Here is a 12,364-nt window from a genome sequence, read left to right as displayed (position 1 = left end):
GTTGTGTAGGCCACATTAGCTGATATTAAAGTGTAGTCCACACAATTTATAAAATTAGTGTTTCTTATACCTGTTAGCAGCTGTTCAGGAATAAGCACACTAAGCCCCCCTTTGTACTTTTCTGCCTATTGTTATCAGTCTACCAGATGAAGAAGGCAGGGACTAAGGCACGTTGTCGTGGTCGTGGGCATGGAGTTTCAGCAGGGAGAGGACGTAGGGATTCTGTGCCTGCTGCAGGCACCAGTGACTCAGCATCCCCCAGTTTTACCAGGCAACAGTCCTTTATGCGTAGCTTTGTAGGACCTCGCCGTACCCCACTGCTGCGGGACGAACAAATTTAAACCTTTGTCGGATGGATGGCAGCTAACGCATCGACTTCAATTACTTCCACATCCTCTCAGGGCCAGAGCACTAAAGAGCAACCATCTGTCTCTTCACCACCTGCCAAATTGCCCAGGCAGTCAGAGAGCCCTGGACAGGAGTCATCTCTACTTCTGTTCTCTGAATCTCTTGGCTTGGAAACAGGGGGCCAGCCAAGCAGCATTATAGAATATGAAGAAGAGGGAGTATGCAATGATGCGCAACTGCTTTGTCCCTCTGAATCTGAAGAGGCAGGTGGGCCAGTGCCTATGGTCAGCACACCTCATTACGCATCAGATGATGAGACTCAGGTGCCACTTTTTGGTGCATACTGTGCTGGCGAGACTACCCAGGAAAAGCAGGTGTTTGAAGAGGGGAGTGTAGATGATGAGGTCCTTGATCCATCATGGCGTGAGGAACAGGAAGGTGGTGGGAGCAGCTCTGAGGAAGAGATTCCCCGAACGGCCAAACCAGGAGGGAGAGGGAGGGGGCAGACTTGGTTGCCTGTAGCCTCCACTTCGGCACCCGTTAGGAGCAATCCTCTTCCAAAACCCAAAATGGGCACTCCCAGGACTTGCAGTGCGTGATCCTTTTTTGACACAGTTGCAGATGACATTTGCTTTGTCAAATGCAAGCTGTGTAATCATAAAGTCAAAAGAGGGAAAAGTGTAAGCAACCTGAATACCATAAATATGTGGAAACATGTGCGGACCAAGCACGTGGTGGAGTTACAAAGACTCACTGAAGACGTAGGCCAACCTACAGCACCATCTACCACCTCTTCAGCTCGTGTTGTAGCCTCTTCCTCCAGCTCACACACAGCTGGTTCGGCTTCCTCACAGGATCGCCATGGAAAAACCTCTGGCACTATTGTCCAGAGACCCAGTGACATTCCACCCACAGAACCACGTTCCCTGTCATCCTCACACTCCCAGGCCACTCTACAGCCATTGGTAGCACAGGCATGGGAGAAAAGGCGGCCATACTCGGCAAACCATCCCCGAGCACAGGCTCTGAATGCTGGTATTGCAAAACTACTGGCCCTTGAAATGCTCTCATTCAGGCTGGTGGAGACTGACACCTTCCGTAACTTCATGGCATTGGCAGTCCCACAATATACCGTGTCCAACCGCTTTTATTTCAGCAGGCAAGCCATCCCTGCCCTGCAAAAGCATGTGGAGGGAAAAATTAAACATGCGCTACTAAACACCGTCAATAGCAAGGTCCACCTGACCACTGATGCGTGGACAAGTAACCATGGACAGGGATGATACCTTTCCCTCACTGCCCATTGGGTCAATGTTGTGGAGCTGGGTAAAGATCTTGAGAGTGGCGCTGTACGTGTTCTGCCAACTCCAAGGATTGCAGGAATCCAGTCTGTACACACTGACTCCTCCTCATACTCCAGTTCCTCTGAATCAGCGCTGCAGGAGCCTGTTATGACCACAGCCATGGCCAAACGTCAACAGGCCATACTGAAATTAATTTCTTTGGGGAATCGAAGCCGCACAGTGCAGGAGCTCTGGAATGCCATCAAGCAGGAGAGCGACGTGTGGTTTCTGCCAACGAATCTCCAGCCAGGCTTGGTAGTGTGTGACAATGGCCGAAATCTGGTGGCAGCTCTGGGCCTAGGCAAACTCACTCACATCCCATGTCTGGCACATGTGCTCAACTTGGTCATGCAGAGCTTTCTGAGGGACTATCCAGATCTTGATGCACTGCTGCACAAAGTCCGCATAGAGTGCGCTCACTTGTGGCGTTCCAGCATGGCAAGATCGCGCATTGCAGCTCTGCAGCACCGATTCCGCCTTCCGGAACATCGCATCATACAGTCATGGCCAAAAGTATTGACACCCCTGCAATTCTGTCAGATAATACTCAGTTTCTTCCTGAAAATGATTGCAAACACAAATTCTTTGGTATTATTATCTTCATTTAATTTGTCTTAAATGAAAAAACACAAAAAGAATTGTCCTAAAGCCAAATTGGATATAATTCCACACCAAACTTAACAAAGAGGGTGGACAAAAGTATTGGCACTGTTCGAAAAATCATGTGATGCTTCTCTAATTTGTGTATTTAACAGCACCTGTAACTTACCTGTGGCACCTAACAGGTGTTGGCAATAACTAAATCACACTTGCAGCCAGTTAACATGGATTAAAGTTGACTCAACCTCTGTCCTGTGTCCTTGTGTGTACCACATTGAGCATGGAGAAAAGAAAGAAGACCAAAGAACTGTCTGAGGACTTGAGAAACCAAATTGTGAGGAAGCATGAGCAATCTCAAGGCTACAAGTCCATCTCCAAAGACCTGAATGTTCCTGTGTCTACCGTGCGCAGTGTCATCAAGAAGTTTAAAGCCCATGGCACTGTGGCTAACCTCCCTAGATGTGGCCGGAAAAGAAAAATTGACAAGAGATTTCAACGCAAGATTGTGCGGATGTTGGATAAAGAACCTCCACTAACATCCAAACAAGTTCAAGCTGCCCTGCAGTCCGAGGGTACAACGGTGTCAACCCGTACTATCCATCGGCATCTGAATGAAAAGGGACTGTATGGTAGGAGAGCCAGGAAGACTCCACTTCTTACCCCGAGACATAAAAAAGCCAGGCTGGAGTTTGCCAAAACTTACCTGAAAAAGCCTAAAACATTTTGGAAGAATGTTCTCTGGTCAGCTGAGACAAAAGTAGAGCTTTTAGGGCAAAAGCATCAACATAGAGTTTATAGGAGAAAAAAGAGGCATTCAAAGAAAAGTACACGGTCCCTACAGTCAAACATGGCGGAGGTTCCCTGATGTTTTGGGGTTGCTTTGCTGCCTCTGGCACTGGACTGCTTGACCGTGTGCATGGCATTATGAAGTCAGAAGACTACCAACAAATTTTGCAGCATAATTTAGAGCCCAGTGTGAGAAAGCTGGGTCTACCTCAGAGGTCATGGGTCTTCCAGCAGGACAATAACCCAAAACACACTTCAAAAAGCACTGGAAAATGGTTTGAGAGAAAGCACTGGAGACTTCTAAGGTGGCCAGCAACGAGTCCAGACCTGAATCCCATAGAACACCTGTGGAGAGATCTAAAAATGGCAGTTTGGAGAAGGCACCCTTCAAATATCAGGGACCTGGAGTAGTTTGCCAAAGAAGAATGGTCTAAAATTCCAGCAGAGCATTGTAAGAAACTTATTGATGGTTACCGGAAGCGGTTGGTCGCAGTTATTTTGGCTAAAGGTTGTGCAATCAAGTATTAGGCTGAGGGTGCCAATACTTTTGTCCGGCCAATTTTTGGAGTTTTGTGTGAAATGATCAATGTTTTGCTTTTTGCTTCATTCTATTTTGTGTTTTTTCATTTAAGACAAATTAAATGAAGATAATAATACCAAAGAATTTGTGTTTGCAATCATTTTCAGGAAGAAACTGAATATTATCTGACAGAATTGCAGGGGTGTCAATACTTTTGGCCGTGACTGTATGTGACCTACCCACCAAGTGGAATTGAACGTTACATATGTTGGAGCGGTTGTGTGAGCAGCAGTAATGGAGTACCAGCTGCATCAGGCGCAAACAAGTCGCACTGTGCTCCGGTCACACTTCAGCACCACTGAGTGGGCCTCTATGAAGGACATCTGCCACGTTTTGCGTGCCTTCGATGATTGCACACAGATGGCGAGTGCAGATGTTGCACTAGTCAGCATGACTGTCCCCCTTATCTGCCTGCTTCAAAAAACACTGCAAGCACTAAGGGAGGAGTTTTTGGAAGAGGTGGAGGATGAGGAGTAACAAATGCCATCTGCTTCTGGACAGTCTGCGCAACGTGGTTCCTCACAAAGGCCTAGGCAGGGGACACTTTGTGAGGAGGATGAGGAGAAGTCAATGGAGGAGGAAGACATCTCTCCAGAGGAGGGAGGTACACAATGCTCTAGTAGTCAGTATGTAGAGCGAGGGTGGGGTGATGCAGAGCAGGCAGAGATGATGCCTCAAGCAGGGAACAGCATTTCTTGAGCAGTTGGGAGTCTGCAGCACATGGTTGATTTCATGCTCCAGTGCCTGAGAAATGACCGCTGTATCGCCCACATTCTCAACACGGCTGATTACTGGGTGTGCACCCCCCTAGATCCTCGCTACGGGACAACTTACAAAGCCTCATAACACCGTTGAACCGGGAGCGTAAAATGCGGGAATACCAAGATACACTTGTGCATTCCATCATGTTCTCCATTCCACCCAAGAGCAGTGCTGCTATTGCTTTACAAAGCAGCTCTGTGCGTTGAGGCAGTGGAGGAAGCTCTGCACAAAGAGGGAGCAGAGGCAGCGCCTCAGCACAAGGCATGACCAGTATGGCCCAAATGTGGCAAAGTTTTGTGTGCCCGCCATAAATGTCTACAGCATCACAGATGGCTCCATTCAGCAGGAGGAAACGTTTCCGTCAGATGGTGACAGATAACATGTCTTGCCCTGTCAATGTACTCCCAGACGGCTCTTCCCCCTTCAAGTTTTGGGTCTCTAAGCTGGATACATGGCCAGAGCTTAGCCAGTATGCATTGTAGGTGCTGGCTTGCCCTGCTGCTAGTGTATTATCGGAACGTGTCTTTAGTGCCGCAGGTGGTGTACTAACAGACCGTCGCACATGACTATCCTCCGATAACGTTGACCGGCTTAATTTTCTGAAAATGAACAAGGCCTGGATCTCGCCGGAATTTGCCAGTCCTCTTCCAGAATAAATAATTGGTTGGCAACAGTATCCAGGTCTCCTGTTGTGTTCATGTTTCTACCACCTGAACTGTAATCACTGGGCTCCAACATCGCCAGTTGTTGCTCAGAAGTGCTGTCTGCACTGAGAAAAACAGTAGCTTCTATGTTAGTGGGGTTCAGTAACAACAGCTGCTCCCCTGCTGTGTGTCCGGCAATATCTCCTGCTCCCTCCACATTCAAACAACATCAGATTTTACACTTGCACCAAGTAGGCCTCAGCTTACTCCATGATTGACCCTGGGCTCCAACATTGCCAGTTGCTGCTCAGAAGTGCCGTCTGCACAGAGAAAAACACATGCTCCAGTGTTAGTGGGGTTCAGTTACGCCAGCTGCTCCCCTGCTGTGTGTCCAGCAATATCTCCTGCTCCCTCCACATTCAAACTACATCAGATTTTACACTTGCTCCAAGTAGGCCTCAGCCTACTCCATGATTGACCCTGGGCTCCAACACTGCCAGTTGCTGCTCAGAAGTGCCATCTGCACAGAGAAAAACACATGCTCCAGTGTTAGTGGGGTTCAATAACGCCAGCAGCTCCCCTGCTGTGTGTCCGGCAAAGTCTCCTGCTGCCTCCACATTCAAACTACATCAGATATAAAACTTGCTCCAATTAGGCCTCAGCCTAAACCCTGATTGAACCTGGGCTCCAACACTGCCAGTTGCTGCTCAGACGTGCCATCTGCACAGAGAAAAACGCTAGCTCCTGTGTTAGTGGGGTTCAGTATTGCCAGCTGCTCCCCTGCTGTGTGTCCGGCAATATCTCCTGCTCCCTCCACATTCAAACTACATCAGATTTTACACTTGCTCCAAGTAGGCCTCAGCCTACTCCATGATTGACCCTGGGCTCCAACACTGCCAGTTGCTGCTCAGAAGTGCCGTCTGCACAGAGAAAAACACATGCTCCAGTGTTAGTGGGGTTCAGTAAGGCCAGCTGCTCCCCTGCTCTGTGCCCGGCAATATCTCCTGCTCCCTCCACATTCAAACTGCATCAGATTTTACACTTGCTCCAAGTCGGCCTCAGCCTACTCCATGATTGACCCTGGTCTCCAACACTGCCAGTTGCTGCTCAGAAGTGCCATCTGCACAGAGAAAAACACATGCTCCAGTGTTAGTGGGGTTCAGTAAGGCCAGCTGCTCCCCTGCTGTGTCCGGCAATGTCTCCTGCTGCCTCCACATTCACACTACTACTGATTTCAAACGTGCTCCAATTAGGCCTCTGGCTCCACTCTGTCTCTAGTATTTACCATGGCCTCCAACACCGCCAGTTGCTGCTCAGAAGTGCGGTCTGCACAATCAACACTTGTTCCTGTGTTACTGGGGTTCAGTAACGTCAGCTGATCCCCTGATGTGTGTCCGGCAATGTCTCCTGCTCTGCCCACATTCCCACTGCTAGTAGTGAAAGAAAGTGAAGAGCATGGAAGTAGTGAAACATACATATCTGACAAAATATAAAAAAGGTTAACATAGTCAATATCTTTGTAACTCCGAGTGTCTTTTAAAAAAAAATGTATTCCTGCTATTCCATTTGATTGGGCTAAACCTCTATGCCTTTATTATTAGTTGCTTTTCTTCATGTAGAATTAACCTACAAGGAAAGAAAGGGTTTATTTTAATTCCGATATTTCTGTCCCATTGACTTGCATTGGTTTCCGGTATCGGAATCGGCGATATCCGATACTTTTTGGGTATCGGTCCGATCCAATCCGATATTTCACGATATCGGATGGTATCGCTCAACACTAGTTTTCACTAAAGGACTAATAAACAACTGCTGCCATGTAGTCCTGCTTGTTCATGAGCTCTGTTTAATTCCACCCTCATTACTGATTGGCAGCTTTTTGCCTATGCACAGTGTACAGATAAAGCTGCCAATCAGTGGTCTGGGAAAGAGTATACAGAGCTCAGAATTCAGAGAACTGGTAGATATATAGCAGATAAAAGTGTGGTTTTATCAAAACTGCAGTAAGCAGACCAGTCATTGATGCATCGCTGAAATGGGGTTCTCTGTTCCTACATCATGCCGTTCTCATATGAGACAGCAAAAACCAGGATACATCAAATATTACAGTAATTTAACAATAATATAGCATCAATCATATCTTTGGTTTTGGGAAGTTTATGAAACTTTGGAATCTGGGAATTTGAGGGATATATAAAGATAGAAAGGTAGCTAGATCAATACAGTATGTGATAGATAGATTGAGTGGGGAAAAAAGTATTTAGTCAGCCACCAATTGTGCAAGTTCTCCCACTTAAAAAGATGAGAGAGGCCTGTAATTGACATCATAGGTAGACCACAACTATGAGAGTCAAAATGAGAAAACAAATCCAGAAAATCACCTTGTCTAATTAGGCAAGATTTGTTTTGCAAATTATGGTGGAAAATAAACATTTGGTCATTAACTAAAGTTCATCTCAATATTTTGTGATATATCCTTTGTTTGCAATGACAGAGGTCAAGCGTTTTCTGTAAGTCTTCACAAGGTTGGCACACACTGTTGGTGGTATGTTTCCCCACTGTATAATAAATATTATATATATATAATATATTGTATAATGTATGTAATATATATTATATATAATATAATATATAATGAATATATCATAACAGATAAAAATAATACAGTATAGCAAAAAATATTTTACTATAAATTTTATGCTTTAAGATTTTAATAAAAAAAGTGCAGCAGAACATTATATATATATTGTTAATAATATAAATATGTGCTCTTTGTGAATGCAGACTTTCTTCTTTATGCAGAGATTACACTATATTCGTATAAAGAATTCAGTTGCCACCAGGTGGCGAATGTGTAATGTAGTGAATAGAAAAGGACACATGGTAAAGTTTTACTGTTTAGTAGTCTCATGCTGATTCTGTCAAACCAACTAATGATAAATGTCAGTAAATGTCACAAAAATGTAATCATCATCACAAATTGTATACAAATTATGAATGTAATACTGTGTCATATTTTATTTTCCAAATTTAAAATGGTCTTTTAATGTGTGTGTAGATGTGTGATTTACTGGGTTACCTTGTCATGTAACTAGATTTGTTATAATAGGTAAGAACTTATGATGGGCTTGTTAAAACAATAGGAATGTACAGTGTGGCAACACAGTATAGAGCTGGGGTGGCTTTTTTGTGCAGCAAGTGGAAAGTTTGACCCATTGTTCTTTATGAAAACTCCAACAGAAGTAAAATGGAGCCATATTTCACTCTAAAAGCTGCACACATTATTAAATAGATCTCTCAGACCAGAAGAAGCTGGTGTACATACTTTGAAAACCTATGTTAAAATAGCCTTATAATGATTTTTAGGGCTCGCTCACAAGAGCTCTACATCACGTGTTCATGTCTGTCAGCCTGGGTTAGTCAGTATACTGTATTTAACAAATCAAGGTCCCCATCCTAACACCCCACAAGAAAAAACAGGATGAAACGTGCAATTGGATGGAGGTACACTGGACCTTACCCCTACTTGTGACATAGGTACGTTCTTACTGTGAATGGGTACAACCAGGGGTGGGATTTGGCAGGTTCTCCACGGTTCGATGGAACCACTTGTTAAAAAAGCAGCCAGTTCACCGAACCGGGGAGATTCAGAGCCGCAATCCGGTACTGCCATGGGGGACCCTGCAGGGCGGCTAATGATGAGGGCAATCTGGCCAGTTTCTCCAGACCCAAGGCTCCGGGGGCCCCTGGCCAGATTGCTCTCATGTGCAGTGGGCAGGGAGCGATCCAAGTAGCTCCCCTGCCTGCAAAAGAAAATAGCATTAGCAGTGGAGCTGCAATGATCCTTCCTGCTTCCTGTCCACCGCCCGTGCTTCCTGTGTCTGACACAGAGAGGAGCGCCACTGAATGATTTAATAATTTAGCGGCTGCTGCTGTGCTAGAGCGAGGAAGCGCTGGCAATGCTGCGGACAGGTGAGCGGTGCTGGTGTGTTTGTGTGTGCTGTGTGGTGTGTGTGTGTGCTGTGTGGTGTATGTGTGTGCTGTGTGTGTAGGTGTGTATGTCTGTGTGTGTGTAGGTGGAGCCTGGCCCTGGAGGAGAAGGCAATGATATGATGGTAACCTGGGGAGAAGGCCGTGATGGGGTGATGGGGAGAGAAGGCCATGATGGGTTGATGGGAGAAGACAGTGATCAGGGTGACGTGGAGAAGGCAAAATTGGGGGTGATGGGAAGAAGGCCATGATGGGGTGATGGGGAGAAGGCCATGGTGGGGTGATGGGGAGAGAAATCCATGATGGGGTGATGGGAGAAGGCCATGATGTGGTGATGGGGAGAAGGCCACGATGGGGGTGATGGGGAGAAGGCCATGATGGGGTGATGGAGAGAAGGCAATGGTGGGAGTGATGGGGAGAAGGCAGTGATGGGGTTATGGAGAAGGCCATGATGGGGTGATGGAGAAGGCAATGATCGGGGTGATGTGGAGAAGGCAATAATGGGGTTGATGGGGAGAAGGCCATGATGGGGTGATGGGAAGAAGGCCATGATGTGGGTGATGAGAGAGAAGGCAATGATGGGAGTGATGGTGAGAAGGCAATGATGGGAGTGATGGGGATAAGGCAGTGATGGGGTGATGGAGAAGGCAGTGATGGGGTGGTAGGGGAGAAGGCAATGATGAGAGTGATGGGGAGAAGGCAATGATGGGAGTGATGGGGATAAGGCAGTGATGGGAGTGATGGGGAGAAGGCAGTGATGGGGTGGTAGGGGAGAAGGCAATGATGAGAGTGATGGGGAGAAGGCAATGATGGGAGTGATGGGGAGAAGGCAATGATGGGTGTGATGGGGAGAAGGCAGTGATGGGGTGATGGAGAAGGCAATGATGGGGGTGATTGAGAAGGCAACGTGTACTATGTACTTGTTCCGTTTACTGAACATGTACATAGTTTAGTCTTAAATCTTCATAAATAAACTACATACATATTCTAGAATACCCAATGTGTTAGAATGGGGCCACCATCTAGTACCATGTAATTAAATATTACATTTCCTTAAAGCAGCCATGTTGGTAATGAAGCAACATATTAAACAAGTGGTAGAAATGCATTTTTTAAAAATAAAAGCTGCCTGATAGGTAAAGTGTCTATGTGCAACCTCAAATGCCACCAATAAAATATTAAGTCTTCAATCAGGAATTTAACCTTATTGCCTATAAAACGCAATGGACCACCATAATGTGCATGACATATTCAATTACCTGTGTGCTGTGTCAGAGCCAACCATGTCTCCCCTTGACGCGCGTTTTGGCATTCCTTCTTTTTCTGGTTTGACTAATGATCACCCATAATATTTGATATATTTGAATGCTAATTAATAAATTCTATTTTTGATACAAATTTTGTACATTCCTGGTATCCTTTAAGGGTATGGTTGCTTTCATGTATATACGGAATGTGACCCGGTGATGAGGTAAAGGACTGAAATGTTTAACTATGTATCTCCAGTAAAGGGCTGAAAATATTCCACCGTATGGGCATACAGTGACAAATGTCTCAAAAGTTTCTTATGTTAAAAAGATATATATGCATGATAGAGCTTTTTGCAGGATGCCTATGAATAGAAAAGTAAAGTCAGCTTTCGAAGAGCATAAACCAAATGTATATTTCAAGAATAATGTGAACTGATCCTAACCACGCCATGCTTTTATGTACTAGTCACAATAGGAAGCCTAATGAAGTGACAATTCTCTGGATTGGATGATTTGTTATCAACATCTAATGAGAATTTTATGTCAGTAGCATCTTTAGAAATATATTTACAGAGAAAATTGGTGACGTGTCCAATACATATTTCACTCACTGCACTGCAATCCCAGTGACTCCTATGTAATGTTTACGGCTGTTCTATGTGATGTATATGTACAGCCCCAGTATCTCCTATGTGATGTGCAGTCGCATCAGTGTCTTCTATGTGAAATATACAGCAGTCCCAGTGTCCCCTATGTGATGTATATACAGCAGTCTTGGTGTCTCCTATGTGAGGTATACTGCAGACTTCCCACTGCTTGAGTTCTATAAATGTAATGTGAGGAGGCATAAAGGGTAATCTATCTGTGTGCCAAACAATTTACCACTGCGAGTTCCTTGCAAAACTTATCACAAAGTGTTGACAGCTCCTCAGACTGATGGAAACCTGGAAAAGTAGTTTCGAGTAGCAACATCATCAATAACACCTAACATCACAGCCATACCAAAGAGAAGCTGCTCCCACTATCACGTTAGGGATGCGATAATAAAATGTTTGAACAAATATAGTTGGATAAATTTCACGATATTCATTTTGTACAGCCCCCAAAGGATGATATAAACATCCAAATGACCCTTGGCAGAAGAAGAAGGTTCCTCATCCCTAATTTAAAGGTTAAATGCATAATGCAGTACTTGATAGCATCAGAGGATTGCCTCCACAACTGTCCCGGGAAAAGTGCAATAGTATCTTCCAACACCCAAAATTAGAGACACTGTACATCACTTCTTTATGAAGTTCTAGAAGGGACACTACAAATGAAGTGGTTCACAATGGACAGAAATGAAAGGATACACTTTCAACTGTGGAGCACCAAGACAATGCTGTTAAATTCATTTTCTTTGTTTATGTCTGTATATTCACATATGATTTATTCATTACATTTTGTACTTTGGCTAAAGAGATATTATTAAATTAATATGAACAGTTATGAATTTAAAAACTTTACTGTATAACCATCAATATTCAGTGTTCCTAGTTCCATCTGGAACATCAAACGTAGATGCACAGATGTTGTGTTACTCCTGCTAAGTGATGTCTGACTGTCTGGGACATCACTTGATGGGGTGAGCAGACATTTAAAAAATTCAATTAGCAGAAGATAATGTTTGCAGATGGTATTGTTATGATATTATGTGTGTCGAGTACTTATAATACTTGCACATGTATTTACAAATCTTCAACGGCTTCATAATCACATATGTCCCTACACATTGCAATTGTGATAACCCAGAAAACATTGTGGCAATCATTCAAGGTGATTTAAATGAATTGTATATGTAATAATTCTGTAAATATAATTTAAAAAGGAAAATGTTTGGTTACAAGAGATAAAATATGTCTATAAATGTTCTATTTGTGGCACAAACAGGAGTAGTTTGAAATTTAATTTTCTTGAGAACAATCAAATAGTATATATATACAGTTGTGGCCAAAAGTATTAACACCCCTGCAATTCTGTCAGTTAATACTCAGTTTCTTCCTGAAAATGATTGGAAACATA

The sequence above is a fragment of the Dendrobates tinctorius genome, unplaced genomic scaffold (assembly GCF_039654945.1).
Source record: "Dendrobates tinctorius isolate UK_male_01 unplaced genomic scaffold, ASM3965494v1 ptg000162l, whole genome shotgun sequence".
Lineage (NCBI taxonomy): Eukaryota > Metazoa > Chordata > Amphibia > Anura > Dendrobatidae > Dendrobates > Dendrobates tinctorius.
Note: the sequence above shows the minus strand (reverse complement) of the source record.